The 15,274-nt window shown below is 28.6% G+C and overlaps 1 protein-coding gene and 1 long non-coding RNA gene across 3 annotated transcripts in view; one reads left to right on the forward strand and one right to left on the reverse strand.

Moving 5' to 3' along the window:
- LOC107440919 (histone-lysine N-methyltransferase NSD2) overlaps window positions 1–15,274 on the reverse strand; it is a 102,286-nt gene that overhangs the window by 68,750 nt on the left and 18,262 nt on the right. The window lies entirely within an intron of this gene.
- On the forward strand, window positions 472–5,052 carry LOC147801006 (uncharacterized). The gene is made up of 3 exons (XR_015430815.1): window positions 472–558; window positions 3,661–3,694; window positions 4,322–5,052. It is a non-coding gene; the product is annotated as an uncharacterized LOC147801006 (long non-coding RNA).

A 15,274-nucleotide genomic window follows, 5' to 3' on the forward strand; every position in this document is an offset into this window, starting at 1 on the left:
CTTTGCAATAAAAACAAATATACTTATTAAAAATCGTAAAATCCGTAGTAGTAACTAACGAAAAAAAGACAGACGTTGAAATCATGCGCAAAGCACTCTTCAAAAAGGAGTTACTTAAATGTGTGTTTCGTTTAGAGAATCGGCTGTTATAATAAATGTAGTCTTCAGGGATGAGAGTAGTCAGAAAGTAAAAAAGAGGAAATCCAAGAATATATACCACAATCGCACTTTTTTGTCAAATTTTTGTTGATATCCCAGCAAAAACATAAGTTCTGGCCATCTTCGAAATTACTGACGATACTGATTGAAAAGTGAAGGTGCAAATTACTGTCAGCTGGGTTGATTGCTGGGCCACCCTATGAACTTTTGCCAACATTGTAGGAAGTGTTGGGCCTGTACATTACAAACAGCCGCATCCCGTCAGTCTGAATCTACCCAATGGGCCACCAAGTTAAAGTTGTCTGCTGCCGCTAGTGAAGCGGTCGAGCGAGTAACTGTAACTGTGAATTTATTGTTTAGAAAAAGAAGCACGTTGGATTCTTATAATTTTCAAAAAAGGTAAGGTTTTATTTTTTTCTATTACATTGAAGTTATTATTTTAATCATTTTTGATTTACTATTGTTCAAATATGTTTACGACGTGCAGATTTCGGTTTACAAAGAACCGCGTTTGAAGTGCTGTTTTGGCGCTATGTTTTAGATTGGCAATCATCTTTATTCAATTAATACATCATAATTAACACCTTTCTAAGATAGAATAATAAAAAATATTAAATTTAATTCAATGAAAATGTACAGACAAATGTTTTATCAACACCAAGATCGCCGCCAAATTTTTAGCGACAATCGAGCAGTAGCACGCCAAAAACAAATATAAATTCTATTGTATGATGACTCTTTAAGTGCAATTCATAATATGTTGTAGCATATGATATAAATCAGGTTTATCTAAGTATATTATGAAAATAGGTTTGTATAATAATCAAGAATTTTCATTAAAACTTATTTCTTTATGTTAAATAATATTTAGATTTTAGTTAACTAATTGCTGTTAGTAATATTAAAAATTGTTTCTGTTATATGTATTTCATTTTAATGAAATTTTTGAGCTAAATTCAAGTGTAAAAATAGGTAAAGGTTTAATAATTTATACTAAATAGTTTAAAATTAAGATGAAAAATTTATTTGTACATGTTAATATAAATAATTGCGAAGAATCGTGCTGTGAATTCTTAAACAACCTAAAAAAAATATAGATTATGGAAAGTTTTTTAGCACGCAGTTGCTCATACGTAATTGTATATTGGCTAACCCCACTTATACAAAAAAAAAAATATTACAAAATTCTTTTATATTTTGAAATCAATGTTAAGTTACTTCATAATTTTTGTTAAGAGTTAAGTGAATAATGTTATTGTGAATTTCAAGTTAATATTCATATAAAATAATGCCCGATTTTTATAGGGATTACAAAAATATATAAAAGTTCAATACAATATGAAAACAAAATTCATACTCAATAAAAATAACAAACAACTCTTTTTCTATTAGTTTTAAAAATGTTAGAAAACCTGTTAGCGCTCTCCATGAATTTCTATAGGTTTTCTTATTTCTTGCTGTGTTTATTATTAATTTAATGAACTCGCACTCGTATTGGTAACATGCGATCAAAATTTCTACTTTTCGACTAGTTAGAGTACTAAAATCTACAGGAGCTCTGTACTTGTTGACAATTTAAATTACAATCATTTCCTGACCGCTATAGACAGAATATAATACCATTTTATTTACAAGTACAACTTCTTAAAAGGATGTTTGACCACTTTCGAAGTAGCCGAGGTGCTTCAAATTTAACTTGTATTCTATTGAGAAAACAAGTTATAACTGCTTCCAAATCACTGAAAGCTAAATTTATAATAATTTTTTGCAGAGAATCTTTCAGTGGAAATAAAAGTTTTTCAATTAACTCCTTGAAAGATTTTCAATGCTAACCTTATATTTTGTGATCCTAGAGCCGAACTTAGAAAATTTTGTTGTTTTATTGTTGACAATTCTGTTAAGAAAATTTCCTGACCTACAAGTTATTTTTCTCATTCTAATTTCTGAAAAATATTATTCTAATTTTCATTCAAACGTTTTGAGTGCCCGTTGTGTAATGCTTTTTAAATTTTTGCTGAAAGTTAAGCGAAATTTTTTTTACTGTATATCTCAAGTTAATATTCACATGAAAGTAAGACCTTTTTTTTTCTTTTACCTCTTTAAATGTTAGAAAACCTGTGCCAGTCCTCCATGAATTTCTGTAAGTTTTATTACTTAATGTATTTATTATTTATTGAATTATCTCGCTTTCATGTTTGTAACAATGGTAACTTGCAATTGAAATTTCTACTATTTTCCAACTGAGTGAAGTACTGCGTATCTGTTCTCATCAACTTCACTTTCCAAGTAGCTGAAGTGCTCCAAATTCAACTCTTATTCCATTGACAACTTACATCTTATCACTTAAAGGAATTTTTTTTTTCCTTAAACTAAATATCAAATCCTTATATTGAGCTTTGTATGGAAGTGCTAGACTAATATAATTATTAATAATAGTTTATTAGACACAATATGCTTTAATATTAGATTCCATTGAACACTAATTTAAACGTAAATTTACGAGTAGTTTGAAACACGGCTTAACGAAAAAATCTAGCCGCTTTTTTTTATTGATAATTTTCTTATTTTATTTTCATAATCTGTTTTGGCTTGAGCAAAATAGTTGTTGTTTGCCTGTCAGTCTGACCACAGCAAAGTGAGGGTTTAAACGCACATATTTTAAATTATTGTACTAGGGGGCGAACCATATGGAAACGACAAAAATTTGATTATAATCAATTTGAAAAGTTTTTTTCAAAATAAATTAAATTTCAAAAATGACTTTTATGTGAAACTGTTCTATTTTACATAAATTAAATTGAGAAAAGCAACTATTACCAACCAATTCCCCTGATACAAATTTTTAAATTTATTAATAGTTAAAATGATTTATCAATTAACTTTTTTTTTTTCATCATCTGCAGAATCTTTGATGTGCATAAATAATTTAATATTATTTTGAGAAGTAATATTTTAATTATTATTATTTGAATTATGATTTTAAAGAAGGATTAAGGACATTTTAATGTATTAAGCGAATTCATTTATAAAGTACAGTGAATTCTCACTTATGCACCAGTCTTTGGGACCAAGAGAAAAAGCGTATAAGATTTAAAAAACAGTAAGTTCATGCAAATAAGAAAAGCTTCAGATTCAGCAAAAGCTAAATTTACAATAATTTTTTGCCGAGAATCTATTAGTGGGAATAAAAAAATAAATTTCAATTAACTCTTAGGAAGATTTTCAATGCTAACCTTATATTTTGTGTTTTTTTTTTTATTGTTGACAATTCTGTTAATAAAATTTCCTGGTCGAAAAGTTATTTTTCTCATTCTAAATTTCCTGGCCTACAAGTTATTTTTCTCATTCTAATTTCTAAAAAATATTTTAATTTTTATTTAATCTTTCTGGGTGTCCATTGGGTAATACTTTTTAAATTTCTGCTAAGAGTTTACCGTAAAATATTTTTACTGTATACAAGGTAATATTTACATAAAAATATGACTTTTTTTTTCCTTTTAGCTTTTCAACCTGTGCCAGTCCACCATGAATTTCAGTAAGTTTTTTAACTTTTATCATATGCAGAATCTTGGATGTACATAATTAATTTAATATTAGGTACTTTGAGAAGTAGTATTTTAATTATTATTACTTGAATTATGATTTTAAAGAAGAATTAGGGACATTTTAATGTATAAAGCAAATTTATTTATAAAGTGCAGTGAATTCTCCCTTATGCATCAGTTTTTGGGACCAAGAGAAAAAGTGTATAAGATTTTAAAAACAGTAAGTTCATGCACATAAGAAAAGCTTCAGATTCAGCGAAAGCTAAATTTACAATAATTTTTTGTGGAGAATCTTTAAGTGGAAATAAAAAAATAAATTTCAATTAACTCTTTGGAAGATTTTAAACGCTGACCTTATATTTTGTGATCCTAGAGGCGAACTTAGAAAATTTTGTTGTTTTATTGATGACGATTCTGTTAATAAAATTTCGTAGCCTGCAAGTTATTTTTCTCATTCAAATTTCTAAAAAATATTATTCTAATTTTTACTTAATCTTTCTGGGTGTCCGTTGTATAATGTTTTTTTAATTTCTGCTAAAAGTTTACTGAAAAATTTTTTTACTGTATATCTCAAGTTTATATTTACATAAAAATAAGACCCTTTTTTTCCCTTTTAGCTCTTCAAATGTTGGTAAACCTGTGCCAGTCCACCATGAATTTCTGTAAGTTTTATTACTTTTATCATCTGCAGAATCTTTGATGTGCATAAATAATTTATTATTTTGAGAAGTATTATTTTAATTATTATTATTTGAATTATGATTTTAAAGAAGGATTAGGGACATTTTAATGTATTAAGCGAATTCATTTATAAAATACAGTGAATTCTCATTATGCTTCAGTCTTTGGGACCAAGAGAAAAAGTCCATAAGATTTTAAAAACAGTAAGTTCATACAAATAAGAAAAGCTAGATAGAAAAGTTTCAATAGCTGAATAAAACTACAAATAGTCGTGAATAGCGGCTAAACCTTCTAATTGTTTTTAATGATTTCGAGTAATGTTTTTGTCATCTCTGTTTTCACGTAAACTGAGTAATAGTAATCGCTATAGCTTTACATTCCTTGACCAAAAACTAACGTTTTAATTGGAGGTGGGAAAGACACTGCTAGATAAATTTTGAAAGCATATGGGTGGTATATATGGTGGTTTCAATGTGGGTGGTGTGATAGATAAGACACCTTATTCAAATTCATATAAAAAAATGTCTTCCTAGAAACAATAAAGGTGAAAAAAATCCCATAGGGAAGAAAAATGAACTGTATTACTAGATCCAGTAACTTATTTCCTTTTATCTGTAACGAAGATTGTTTATTTGCTTTAAACTGAAAACTTTTTCTAAAAAATGGGATTATTTTTTTCTATTTAAACAAAAAATAAAATCAAAATTTTAGACTTTTAAAAAAAAATTGTGTGCTGAATTGAAATATTTATTTTCTGAATGATGCATAAAGAATTATAATTATTATTATTTTCCTATATAATGATCAAGGGCCTTTGAAAACCTTTGTATATATGCAAAAGGCACATAAAAGAGGTGGCGCAGAAGTGATTGGTCACTGTATGTAGTTTTATATTTTAATAATGGTTATTAATTTTCATTTTAATCGTTCACTTCCCTATTCAATGAAAAAAAGTGTTATATTTATAAATTTTATTGATGTATATAAAATATTTTTTTAAAAATTTTATTAAGTACAGTAAGATTTTGATTGTGAAAACACAATCATATTTAAAAACCTACCTTGTTAACATAGCTTAAAAACGTGTAGGTTAAAGAGAAAAAAAAAAAGTAACGACAAAGTACTGATTTGAAGCATCTTGAAACTAACCTGTACAATATTGAATGCCTTCTAAGACATTATTTGGTAGAAAAAATTTTTGCGATAAGAACAATTTTTTAGTCCAAGCAAATAAAATGCCCCGTAAAAGTTAAAAAATTCTTAATAAAATGTGTAAGTAAATTTAATTTATGGTAACTAAGAAATAATGTTAATAACACCTACATTTCACTTATTTATCTATTCTTCAATAGTACAAAATATTTTTATTTGGCAAAAATATATACACCTACCTTTTTAAAAACAAAAAAGTTTTCTTGAAACAGAAGTTTAAAATGTAAACACATTAGGAATCTCTAAACTACCATTTAAGTGCGACAGAAGCAAAAAGATTATAGAAATCTTACGATTTTATGAGTTAAACGAGATGAAAAACATCAGAACCAGTTTAATTGCATATTGAAATGTTGAAGTTTTTAAAGATTCTTTTTTAACTTTCCGCCCTATAAACGGGTTGTGGTTGTGTGACGTGGGCGACCCTGCTTCACCACAGGTGCCCACTGGGTAACGAGAAGAAAGTAGTAGTTCTGGCATTCCTGTGGCCAATGGGACAACCCCCCAATGCCTGCAATTTAAAAAAAAAAGGGAAAAAAGTCTATAATAAGGAAACGCCCATTGTAACGCTCCTGTCCTTGGGCAATCAAACAGGTTTAAATGTTTTCAGTCTAATTTTTCTCTGAATTATTCATTAGATTTAAATAAGTTTTGTTTCTTTTTATTTGTGGCCCATAATGTGTGTATCCTATTACAGAGTTTATTTGCTAGAATTCGAAAAGTATATGTTGAAAGTGGTTAATGTGCAACTCCTGCTATTCTAATCTACAGAAAATGACAACTAATTTTTCTGTATCAAATAAAAATGCAGTGTACCTCCTCGAGAAGGGCCAACCGTCCTCACTGCCCTTTGACGACACTGTCTGATAATATTCCTTTTAAAAAATTTAATGTGTAAATGATATTACACACTTTTAAAATTATTCGTGTTAATAAGTTTGATTCAGATACCATTACAAATATTTACTTTGTTAATTCTCAACTGGTTAAATTTTTAAAAGATTTTTTTAGTATCAATAAGTTTATTAAAAGATTTTTTAAAAAAATTTGAAATGAATATTTTTTTTAAAAATATGTACCTTTCAATATTTATTTTTAATTAATCGTTTATTAGTTAATAGTTTAAATTATGGAAAAAGCCTTCAAGTTTAACAATATTTTTTTCTATTGCACAATGTTTTCTATTGCACAATGATTTTCTATTAGCATGTTTTTTTTCTTTGTAAGCTACAAATTTTTCTCATTTTGATAATGGGTGAGAACTACTTTTTGAAATATACATGTAAAATAGTAGGTATAGGATGGTAATTTTACAGTCGTTAAGAATCGAATTCAGCTGTTACATAATAGTACACATTTTGTTAACTATTTACGGTGTTAATTAAAAGCCCTTTAAAAACTCGGTGTACCCTTTTTTTTTTAGGAAGCACCTTTCCCTTTTTTATTCCTAGGCATAGTAATGGAGTATTTAACAAATATTTTTTGTTAAAAGAAGGAACTAAATTAATAAAAAAATTTGAGGAAAAGAAATTTCATCAGAGATGTAAACAATGTTATTAATATTTATGTAAACTTTTCATTTTTTGTCTTACATCTATACCAGTTATATAAAGACATTACGGAAATCGTGACATTGGTCAAATCTGTCGTTATTCTTATCTAGTTCTTGTGTTTTTTATATGAGGAAAATATTAATTTCACAAAGCATCACCATTAAAGTAATTTAAGAATTTATTGATTTATAAAGTTATTACAGAATTGTAAAATTATCTGCCTTTTTAACTAGCAAATTTTGAGCAACCTTTTTTCATATGGTTTCAATTCTGGTTTCAATTCAATACATATTATTGTTTTGATGCCTATTTTAATATGAAAAATGTTGTAAATTTTGAAATTTTTTTTGTCAAGGGTATACAATTAAAAATTTAATCATAAAAGTAAAGCGAAAAAGAAATACTATTGATACATTCGTGCATGTAAGTAATATATATTTAAAAGTAATTTTTCTTCTATACCTTTCCTTGAAACAATAATTTACATTAGAATATCATAATTGTTTTAAATATTAAATGCAATAAAATTGAGCACCATAAAATTAATGAAGAAAAAACTGCATGTTTTTTAAAATTAAATATTTTCTGAGAAAAGGTGAGCACAAAATTAAGCACCCTGAATAACTTTTCATTTAACAGTTAGATTTTCATGTACTAGTTGTCAATCTTAATGGGTTCGTGAGTCAATATTCAATAATTTCATTCAGAAAGGAATTTTATGTTCAAAATCTTTCTAAATTATAAGACAGGTGTATGTTTTGCATGGTGTTACTAATTTGAGACTAATTTGATGAGTCAAAATTTATCAATGAAATGATAAAAGCAAAAACTTTTCGATAGAAATTTTAGTTTTAAAAGCTCATTTTCACAAAAATACTTATGTTTTTAAAATATACGATTTGCATAATTTTTATTTTATTATCCTCTCTTTCAGGAGAACTCTTCTGTGCTATTCCAAGTGATTCTCTGATTTACTGAGTGAGATATGATTTCTCTGTTGTTTTTATTATTTTTAAAATTAAATTGAAATTTGTGTAATATTTGTATTGATTAAGGTTATGTCTTTGTATTTATATGTCTTTGTATAATAAAATGTTTGCAAGAGACAATGTTGATTATTCATTTAACTAATTTCAGGGTACATTCAATTCATTACATTAGTACATTTTTGTCCAATACACCTATTTTTTGTTAAATTTGCTGCAAGACTAAATATAATCAGTAAAACATGAATTCATGATCAGTATCGCACTAAATGATCATCTCTGGACAGCCTCTTAATATTATCGGCTGTAGGTTGTATTTATTTTTGTATAGGGTACAATAGTATCACTAGATTCCTTAAGAACACAGCTTTTATTTTAAAACATATATATACTGACTACAAGCTATTATAGACATATATATTGACTTCAAGTTAAAACTTGAAAAATTACTTGTGAGATACAGAATTTTCATAATTCTGGACAGCAGTTTTATTATTCTGCTTTTAAGTAGAATATCACTGTAAAGAAAAGATTATTACATATGTTTACCTAGTTTAAAAATGTATTGATAAGTGGAAGCATAGATTGTGCACAGCAAATCTTTAGGACTAAGGGGTTGAACTGTGTAAAAAATATTCTTTGCATAAAACAATTTAAATGAAAAAATTAACCTAGAAATATTTTCTTAGTTCATATATTAATAATTTATTCAGAAATGTATTAGATAGCTAGATATTTAATTAGCTAATTGAATTAAATAAAAATTAGGTTTGTGGGTTTTAATTACTCCTGTAACTAGGTCAATGACCTCTCGTAAACCTCTATAAACTAAAGGGATGCTGCTGGGTGTATATAAATTGCTGGCCCTCAATTATTGATTCATTGATTACCCTCTACTGGAAAATGTCGGGCAATCACTCACCCAGCGCGTTTTAGACAGTAACTGCTGGGTTAGGTACTACCGGCAATCGATAGGCCGGTATTGTTGGCTCGCCAGAAGGCCAGCCATTCACTTTAGTACAGTTGAAAGTGACTTTTGCCGGCACAGACCCGTCGCTTTAGCTGGTGGCAAACAGCAGTTTTGTGGAGCTGGACCTACAGATTTGTTTTTGCTGGGATATATATATATATATATATATATATATATATAAATATATAAACAAAAATTTGACAAAAAAATGTGATTTTTAAACTTGTAAACCATGTGATTATAAATCCAGATATGAGGCTTTTAAATCACGTGAATATGAAACTCTACATCGAATTTAAAAAATGTGAAAATACAAATCATGATGCGTAATTTTTAGATCACGATGCATAATTTTTAAATCGCGCGATATTACAACCGCAAAAACGAATCACGACATTGGATTTTAAGCTCGCGTAGCTACACGGGGTTTTAAAAGCACGTAAATACAAATCGCGATATTGGTTTTTTAAATCTCGTAAATAAGAATCGCAATGCACAAATATTTAAATTGCCAGAATAAGAATCGCAACGTTCAACTTTTAAATCAGGTAAATACGAAAATCGATGCTTGATAATAAAAATCACGATTTTAAAAATGCATAACTACAAAACACGATATTGGATTTTTAAATCTCGTAAATACGAGTCATAATGTACAATATTTAAAAAGCGTAAATAAGAATTGCAATGTGCAACTTTTAAATACGAAAATCGATGATTGATATTAAACATATTTATTTATTTAGCATTTTTACATATTTCTACATATTTATTTAGCTAATTGAATTAAATAAAAATTAGGTTTGTGGGTTTTAATTACTCCTGTAACTAGGTCAATGACCTCTCGTAAACCTCTATAAACTAAAGGGATGCTGCTGGGTGTATATAAATTGCTGGCCCTCAATTATTGATTCATTGATTACCCTCTACTGGAAAATGTCGGGCAATCACTCACCCAGCGCGTTTTAGACAGTAACTGCTGGGTTAGGTACTACCGGCCATCGATAGGCCGGTATTGTTGGCTCGCCAGAAGGCCAGCCATTCACTTTAGTACAGTTGAAAGTGACTTTTGCCGGCACAGACCCGTCGCTTTAGCTGGTGGCAAACAGCAGTTTTGTGGAGCTGGACCTACAGATTTGTTTTTGCTGGGATATATATATATATATATATATAAATATATAAACAAAAATTTGACAAAAAAATGTGATTTTTAAACTTGTAAACCATGTGATTATAAATCCAGATATGAGGCTTTTAAATCACGTGAATATGAAACTCTACATCGAATTTAAAAAATGTGAAAATACAAATCATGATGCGTAATTTTTAGATCACGATGCATAATTTTTAAATCGCGCGATATTACAACCGCAAAAACGAATCACGACATTGGATTTTAAGCTCGCGTAGCTACACGGGGTTTTAAAAGCACGTAAATACAAATCGCGATATTGGTTTTTTAAATCTCGTAAATAAGAATCGCAATGCACAAATATTTAAATTGCCAGAATAAGAATCGCAACGTTCAACTTTTAAATCAGGTAAATACGAAAATCGATGCTTGATAATAAAAATCACGATTTTAAAAATGCATAACTACAAAACACGATATTGGATTTTTAAATCTCGTAAATACGAGTCATAATGTACAATATTTAAAAAGCGTAAATAAGAATTGCAATGTGCAACTTTTAAATACGAAAATCGATGATTGATATTAAAATCGAGATATTTGCAGAGTCTGGACTTGGGATTTCTAAAAGGCTTGTTTGTATTGTTTTTTGTTTAAACATAATAAATAAAAATTTACAAGATTAATTGAATGAGTAAATAAATATTTTCACTGCAAATCCACCTTTATTTTTTTTTCTCTTTTTTTTTTGTTTGCTTTCACTCCAGAATACAAGAAGCAGCGATGTCTGAATTACGAAAATACGAGCTATCCTGCCGACAGATAAAAAATACGGAAAATCTTATTTTCCATGCGTGAAATCGGAGAAAATAGCTAATATAAGTAAAAATGCGGAAGGGTTAGCAGCTAGGATGTAGTTTGAATTTTCTGTTTTTCTTCGAAATTCGTAAATAAATATAATTATTTTACTTCCATGACTGAATTTTCAAAAAAAAAGCGGGATATTTATAAAAAAAAATTTAAAAAAACAAAACTTTTAGAGAATTGGAGTTTTTGATAAAAAGGCTGAAATTCGAGAGACAAAAGCGAAAAAAATCTCATCCCTGTATAAAGGTCAACCAGTTTTATCCCAAGGAAATGATTTTTAGAGAAACTTCAGAGGGAGGAATGAGGACTTCAATAATTTCGTTTTGCGGAAAATTAAATTCCTCATAAAATATTTTAACTTGTGCAAAAAAAACAAAAAAAATTTCAGCGGAAATTAGCGGGAAAAATGGAAAAATATGAAAAAAAGCGGAAATCCGAGGAAGAATCTCATCCCCGAGTCTTAAAAATATTGGATTTTAAAAACTATGTGGAAATCAATCGCAATAACTGCCGAAAAAATTTATAGAATCTTGCATTAAAAAGTAAATACTCAAATGTGCGATTCGAATTTCTCATATTGTCTGAAGTATATAGGGATATTTAAAAGCCTTGTGAAAATTAATATCAACTTCAGAGATCATAAATTGAACGTATCAAAACGAGATTAGCTAAGTGCACTATTTAAATTTTATGTGTAGAAATAATAGAAACTAAAAAATAACCGCTATTTTAAAAATTTAAAATTTTATGAAAAGAGTCAGCATTTTTTAAAAAATTTAAGCATTCATAGCAGTCACATAAACGATTGAAACAATACAAGGATTAAAATAACTGAGAAATTAAAAAGTATCAGGATTTCAAAAACAAAAAGGAAATATTCGTAGTAAATAATTGCCAAAAAAAATTCATTACATACATTTACAATGCAATCAGCTTAAGTTTTGAGTGACAAAGTGAAGATTCAAATGCATAATTTAAAATCTTCATGTGCGTAATATATTAAAAATATTGATTGATTTTTCTTCAACCAAATTTTAAAAAAAGGGACTAATGTAACACATTGATTAATTAATTCTTTTGAAAACTCACTGGCATTTCTTTCCCTTCAATGCACGAGAAAGGAGTCTTTTGAATATAATTCTGCAGGAAAAAAACTCTTTCAAAAATTTATACAGAAAAGAAAACCAAAATTTTTTACTTCCCAAAGGAAAAATCTTTTTACATGAGCACTGTAATGTTCTATGACAATGTCGCCATAATTCTGTCACAGGGATATAGTGAAAGAGAATCTTAGACCAGAAAAATGCTTCTATAACTTTATCAACTAGCTCAGTGATTCTCAAAATGTGAGTCCCATTCCTCAGAGGAACATAATGTCCTATTTTATATTATTGAAAAATAAGTTAGTTAATTAAAAAACAGGTAAAAGAGTAACATAAACCGAAGAGCCATTACATTATGACCACACTGCTAATAACATGTAGGACCACCTTTAGCCCTCAAAACTGCTAGCACCTACCGTGGCATTGATTCCACAAGGTGCTGATAGGTAGTCTGAGGTATCTGGTACCAAGCGCTCACCAACTGGTCCTGCAATTCCCTCACATTTCGAGGGGCTAGCGAGGCAGCACGAATTTGGTTTTCCATGTAGGACCACAAATGCTCTATTGGATTAAGGTCAGGTGAATTTGGGGACCAAGTCATGACTTGAAAGTCAGTGGAATGTTCTTCGAACCAATCCATGACGATTCGACCCTTATGACATGGTGCATTATCATGTTGGTAAACACCATCCCCCGCAGGAAAAACTGCTGCCATGAATGGGTGAACCTGGTCTGCAACTATATTCAAGTAGCTTACAGACGTCAGGGATTGTTCTATGAGGATTATGGGTCCTAATGTGCCCCATGAAAACATTGTTCCTGGGCGAGAAACCATGAAAATCTGGGCAATCCCATTGTTATAGAAGGAGGATGGTCTTAATGTAATGGCTATTCGGTGTATACTTTTGGGCGATTCCACGAAAAGAGGTCCAGAGTGACTAAATTTTCAAAATTATCGTAAAATCAAAAATGACACAATTTCGGAATCTAGAAGATGTACATTTTTCAATAGTTAAGATAGTTTTTTGAATTACAAAAAATATTTATGTGAATTCTAACAAAAGGTGGAACACTATGAATTTTAACAGGAGTTCTCTTCTTTGTTATGTTATATTCCAATGGAGTTCTTAAAATATTAAAGAGCAATAAAATAGTTTTTAGTAATAAATATAACTATTTTACTCTTTTATCATTGTTTAATGTATTTTTTTAATTTGGCCTAAATTTTTTTGCTTGTTTGAAAGTCGATTAATCAAGATAGTCTAATTTCCCAGTAACACACGTAACATAATTTTGCATTTTTTTCTGTAAAAACTTTAGTAAAAAAGAAAATTTAAAAATTTCTTGTTTTATAAATTAAGAAGGCAAGATATGCAACGGAAAAAATTCTCGAATTAAAACTGCCAATAGTTAAAATTTTATAATTAATTTTATTCAAGGTAACACACGTAACGAAAAGTTACGCGCGTTACTGTTATGTGTGTTAGAGGTACTTATGCACTTTAATTATTTATTTATTTTCAATAAAAGATTTAAATCATGTTCGGACATTTTTTATAACCGCCGCGCAACTTCAATGCCACAAATACGGAATTGTAAGATTGTGGTTTTTTGTAAAATCAGGTCGGTATAAGCATTAATAAAAAAACAGCATAATAAGACGATAATTTTGAAACTTTTGGAAATTGTTTTCCCAAACTTCTATTTGTTATACGTTTATGTTTAAGTAGAATATTTCGACTGCATTTGCTAGATTATTATAAAATGGATAAGCTTAAAATAGTGTCCTTATCTGGATTTAAAAGAATAAGAAGATGAAGAAAAAAAGAAAAGAGCATAAGACTCTGCACTTCAAAGGAAAGAAAATAAGGAAATAATGAAAGTTAGACTTGAACTTTCAAAACAGATTGATAATGATGTAAAAGGTTCACCACTAAGTATTTCAGATGAACTTAATTATTAATAAATGGATTTTCTTCAAAAGTTAGATTGTTTATACTATGCTTGTATTGAAACAAGAGCTGGTTCTCTGGATTATTACGGGGAAAAATGGGCAATAAAACGAAAGAACTATCCAACAATGTTTCTAAGAGAGGCTTATACTGATTTTTGTCAGTTGCATCCTAAACATTGTTTAATTTTCCATATTTAGTGCTTTATGACTAAAAAATTTATTGCTACTGTAAAACTTAGAATCAAAACAAATATCATGAAATTTTTATTCTTTAATTGGAAGGCTAAAATTAAGTTTATGACAATACATGGTGATGGTAGAAGTATTTATGCATATAAAGTAAAAGAAATTTTGGATCTAATTGTTGGAAGGGGGCTTCTGATACTTACAAAAATTTCTCATTGCTTGTTATAGGTTTTTAACCATCATTTATTGCAGTTTGGTAACGATGAGAAAAAGATGACAATAGCTCACAATAAAAAATATATAATGGAAAATGTGCAAGAAGAATGTTTTGAAATAACTCTTGAAAATTGGACTAACTTTCAATAATACGTAAGAGTTGAAAGAATCCGAGGTGATACTTTCCAAACAAACATATCTAGCATTAAAACCAGGGAAATTCAAGTTCACTTTGCAGAGATATATTCTTTTGAATATCAAAACGAATTTCAATCAGCATTATGCTATCCAGCCACAGTTCCGTTATTCACAGCAGCTGTTGTCTTAGACGATACTCTCCTAAAGAGTTTAAAATAGAGTCCTTTACAGTATTTTCCTAAGGCAAAGACAAAGGTGAAACAATGTCTACACTTTTATTTTAAGACTGTTTAAAAACGATTCTACTTCAGAAGATGAGCTAACAGAAACCTTCTATAGTAATAAGTCAAGTTAAGAATTTAAAAATAAATATATGGTTGAATTATTTCATATTTTGTCAATCAAAATATAAAAAAAGAAATTAATTTGGAAATATTTTACGATATCACATGCAGAAGTTCCTTCTATGGGATAGGTGTGTAGTACAAAATCTTGAAAGCGAAGCAAAAAGCAAAGTTATTTATATCATTGTGTTGTTATACAAAAAATTTATTTGCTATCCAGTGTTGTTT

The sequence above is a fragment of the Parasteatoda tepidariorum genome, chromosome 12 (genome assembly GCF_982258835.1).
Source record: "Parasteatoda tepidariorum strain Cologne lab strain chromosome 12, Ptep-v5.0, whole genome shotgun sequence".
Taxonomy (NCBI): Eukaryota; Metazoa; Arthropoda; class Arachnida; order Araneae; family Theridiidae; genus Parasteatoda; species Parasteatoda tepidariorum.